Source organism: Opisthorchis viverrini, assembly GCF_000715545.1.
Source record: "Opisthorchis viverrini unplaced genomic scaffold opera_v5_330, whole genome shotgun sequence".
In the NCBI taxonomy this organism is placed as follows: domain Eukaryota; kingdom Metazoa; phylum Platyhelminthes; class Trematoda; order Opisthorchiida; family Opisthorchiidae; genus Opisthorchis; species Opisthorchis viverrini.
In genome coordinates, this window is record NW_008751991.1 from 318,599 (window position 1) to 323,928 (window position 5,330).

The window sequence follows — 5,330 nt, forward strand, 5'->3', positions numbered from 1 at the left end:
TCCTCACTGTGCCTGGTTGGAGACACTACAAGATATGGCTGCCAACCGATGTCACTGGCTTTCTTGTTGTCAGTTTCTATCCAGATTGCCTGAGTGAATGTCTGGAGGTTTAGGCACCTCGGAATGATTGTGTTAAGCTAGCACTAAGTCGCTTCCATGTCCAGCTTTACTCTTTTCTTTACAATAAGGCTTTCAAATAAATCATGGTTGTACGGCAGTTCGGCATCCGTGTCGAACACTGATGTCATGCTGTCGATGATGATGATGATGACGATGATAAAGATGATGAGTCCTTGAGCAAGTTTAACTCGACAATGCAATATTTTTCTCCGCTCTAAATTTCAATTTATTTGAAACAGATATGAATTCAGTCCCCCCGATGTGAGCTTCAGTGAAGATTTACTCGGCTAAGTATGCCATCTCAAGCCTTCTCGCCTATTGTGTTTCGAAATCCCGCCGGTTGGTACGCTGTTTTCAATGTCAGGCTGAATAACCTGGATGTATCTTTGTGACAATGAAACGTTCCAACGATTTTTTCCATCAGGAAGGTGTGAAAAGCAGCTGACCGGTACCAGGAATATGGTAATATATCATCCCAGAATGAACTTTCCTCACGTCTTTACTGATGGGGTGCAGTGTCGTTTCCGTTAATGCAAGGATCTCCGAAGCCATGTACCAAATTACCACCGCTTTACCTGGCAGCTCAGGGAGTATCCTCAGACGATTTCTCACGTTATCACAGCCTGTTCACTGGCGAATAACACAGTATGACGGGATAGATAGAGTTCGGTGCTCAGTTTTCTCCTCCATAACACCTACGTACTTAATTTAACAGGTTTTTACATGCGTCAAGGGAAAGACTACTTAAACACCAAAGCATGGGTCCCGCATTCGTTTACTAGGGATGCTGTTCTTGACCTCAGCAGTCTGATCAAAAAATTACTCTTAGTGTTATACCTAAAGGGTTGCTGACAGTTAGTTCAGTTTTCTATGCTAGTAATGCTTTCTCAGAGTTCTGGCACACAACAAGACATGATAGGTTGCCAACTGGTCACAATCTGTTTTGCGAATGGCATCTTGTTAGGGTCACTGGCACTGAGCTGTCTAGAGACTCATTCAACTATACATTGTGACATCAGTCCAAGGCTTCCCACAAAGTTTGGTTTTGACACGATTTCAGCAACCTAATGTGTAGTGCAACACGTCTATAGATTTTTGCATTAGAAGGACGTGTCATACGAAACCGACAGAACAAACAGTATCATCCCGTGACCTGAAGAGCATGCTTGAGAGATCTGCATTCAGCGTTTTATTTGGTACTCGTTGGGTAACAACTAGAAATTCCAACGCTCATGGATTTGACAGCGGAAAGCTGTAGAAACGACAGCTCAACAGCAAACCGCTTTGATGGAAGCCGACAACTGCCGATGAATGAGATGAAAAATCACAGTTTATGGGAATCTTTCAAAAGCACGAGCCCGGAAATAAACAATCTTGCAGTTTCAAGGAGATCAATTTCATGTGAGGAATCGATCTCCCATCGATCTTTTCTTCTCCTTCACGCTGTTGACAAATGGTCTGATGATTTACTAGTTCACTCGTGTTTTTCAATAGCTCGTGTTCTGCTAGAGCGACCATCTATCATTGAAAACGATTAGCTCCAAAAGAACTTGGAAGACGATTCGTCTTTAGCTTCTATTTTGGGCCACCATGTAGACAGGCTCGGGGTTATTAGCAAGCGGTTCATACGGACAGGTTGCAGCAACTGGTTGTGTCCCGAAAAAAACCGAGTGAACACTGAACAGAGTAGACACTAAAGGTTATTAAGAAATAAAACAACCTAGCCTCAGTAACCAAGCCCCCGACATCTGCCCTAGACAACTATGCTGAACTTTAGCGAATGTACACTTATTTGCAAACTAATTTAGTTTTTTGGAGAGACTACCTGGAACCCAGCTGAATCTCTCGTTGATGATGTTCTCAGGCAACTGAATGTGTTGCACCAGGCCGCCTCATGTTTCAGTCGCTACGATATTTGAAATAACGCGATACATGTAATGTTGACGGAAACCCCGGGGACTGCGCCTACCTGATGATCCCCAAAAAGAGCAAAACCGGTCGTGGGCTGTCAACGGATTTTCAGCCACCTTATGAGTAGTACGTTACAAAGATATATGGTGATTTTTGTTGATTTCTTAGTCCAAGCGCATTCCACCCGAAGGCGCCAATTAATAGGTGAGGTGCGCACGGTTGTCAGAAAATCAGTACAACTATCACTTGTTTTGTGGAACCACGAAGAAACGAGAAATTCTGATTCAGTTACAAAACGTGATCCGATGTGAAACGAACGTGTAGATGTGCGTTAATCGTCGTGAGAGAGATAAACTGGTGGAGTGAATTCTCATTAGATTACCGTATAAGAACGATTGAAATGCCCATCGTCCCAATGAACTGTTTGAAATGTTTCAGTCGCAATAGCGTATAATGATGAGATCCACGAGAAATACCATTGAAAGAAAGAAGACCTTCATTGCGGAGTTATTTATCAGAAAATGCCAACTGACCAGTTACAGACTATTGGACAGGGAAGCAAAACTTTCATTTGCATATTATTTACAAACACTGGACATCCATCTTCTCCTGAATGCGTCCTCTTGAACTTTCCTGGGTATTCATTGACTCCAACCATGCATTGCTCAAATCCAAGCAAATGCTACAAGGTGTCTCTACAAATTCCGCAGCAAATCTCCCTTGTCAAGCGACACAAAGCGAATTTACAAGAAAAAACATACTACCCGCATGCCCCTCTATCAGTAGTATCACAGGTACACCATTACTGATGTGTTGCTGAATGCCGCAAAACCGAAATTTCTGAACTAACGCTGGAACGCAAGGATTTATGGTCGGTTCCATGCTCTTCAAAACGACATCTTTCGTATATTCAGTGTGATGGGGCTTCATCAGTCCAAGTAAATTTACGTAGCATTTTCACTACTTCAGTGCATGTTTATTCGTTCCTGGTGTTTGTGAATATTACCTAAGAGGGTTGACGTAGAATCCAGCAGGTGCATTGATAGACTTTTACATGGGAGCTCCGCGTTGAAACACCATACGTTTTCAGCTGATCTATGATGTATACCGGATGAATGAACACACTGTCTTTGCCGCAACGTTCCCTCAATCGTTTTCGATTAGGTGAGGACACTTTTCGGGATATCTTCTTTCCCAAATGCCAAAAGGCACTAGAGTACTTGGCTAGTATCGAACCGCAGCTGGGGCTCCCATTCCTTCGATTAGGGAAATACGCAATAAAGGAGATCTTTGGAGAAATATGCCCATCGTCGGTGGTCAAAATTTGGGAATGGGCAGTCAGCAGGATGTTACGTTTTCAGTGTTCTCAGCGGAGTTATACTGCAGAACAGCGACACGGTCAAAATTCGGAGCATATATTCACTGCAATCCTTTGAAGTACGGGGTATTTGCTTACCCCGGGTATCCCATCTCACGAGGGTGACTAGACTTACTGTGAACGGATTTTCAAGAAGTGATTTCTGGTGAAGTTATCAGATCACGTGATAATCAAGGTTGGGTCGGTGCGATATAATTGTACTGGCAAAGCGGGCAAACGAAAAGTCGCTGTTGCACTAAAATGTCTTGGTAAAAGGGACTAGAGACGGGTAACGATATTCGGTCATCCGGCGTTCAGGTGCACAATTTACAGTCCAGATGAAAGCAACATTTGACCAGTGACCTGGTCTGCAAGCCGCGTGTCTAAATGAAGACTGTATCCGCTGGCTTGTAATGCATCCCAGTAAAAATTAGTTCACCACTAGCCACATTTCACAGGGTTTACACTAATGTAGAACACGGCAGTGCACTGTTTTGCCTCAATTTCGACATGTGAATGAGAAGTGAGTTGGAATGAATATCTTACGAATTACTTTATCCGCTTATTACAGGTTATTATTAATTTTGGAATCCTCCCGCCGGCAAAATTCGTACTATAGGGACAAGTATTTCTGACACATCAACTGATATTCAAGTTCGTTTGAAAAATTTCGTAAAATAACAGCAGACTCATTTTACAACGAGATCACCCGGACCTATACCAGACTGTTAGGTTTTATCAGTAGCACATCGAGGACACGCTGGTGAGCGATGAAAATGAAATTTTACTCGAATTCTCTTGTTCTAAAACTCATCATGTACCACAATTTATTGGAACTTTCCCAGCTTCGAATGACAAAACACGCGTTGGAATTTTAGATACTGGAGCAGGGAATTTGATGTTTTACTTCTAAGGAGTTTCGGTCGGACTCGAAACGTTTTGACATACAAGACGACTCACCCTTGTTAAGCCCAACTTTGAATCCCATGCGAATCCAGCCAGGAAACTATTCGGTTAGCGGTTTCGCACTTTCATTCACCCGCAGAGCTTGGGCGTTTGAATTGCAGTTTGCCTTCACTTACACATCTAATGGCCTAATTAGTCACTCTAAGCATAAGAGACTGTGCGGATTCATACATACAAGTCTTCTTGAAAAAAAATGGAAGACCAATTGAAAGAACAGACATAGCTATTCACCATAGCTAGTTGCACCAATTACGTCTTCAACTACGACCCAAGCCACGCCGTCCAGTCTGCGGACCTGACGTTGAAAACCATAAATAAGTGCTCACATGCCCGACATCTCTGCATCCACATGGTTAGTTCGGATGAGGACAGTCCCCCGTTGCTGTTCCACCAACAGTGAGGATGGTCAGATGGCTTAGACCACAATTCGCCATCATTTTTTTCTCTAAACGATTCTCGCCAAGTGTACTGGTGAATTTTCATATCACTGTCACGTAAACCCTCAGATAAATGTGATTATAGAGGAAGGATATGAGCTCAATCGCGATTGGGTCTCCCTAAAATCAAACGTAATGATAAAATTAATTTTTATTGTTTACTCGGAGAGTAAGATCACCTTTTGAGCCCCCGGGTGATTGTTGGTTTATCCTCGTTTATTCAGGAAGGAAACAAGTTAGCGAAGGTCGAAATATGAGCCTGAATGCTGTATGCTAATCCTCATAACACTTTGATGATGATGTTTGATCAAACTGTAATTCTCGGTGAGATAGTATTGGCGTGTAGGTATACTTGGATTGAGCGTTCCAGAAAGTTGTAGACCCCGGCGCTATATCATATCGAATTAAAATTCTTCAAACCCGGTAGTAGGAAAGCCTATTTGAGAATATTCGAGTGTGAATCGGTTCAGCCTGCCAGAAATATTACATTAATTATGGTTAAAAATACCATGGCAACTTATTTACGTAGTGTACATCGT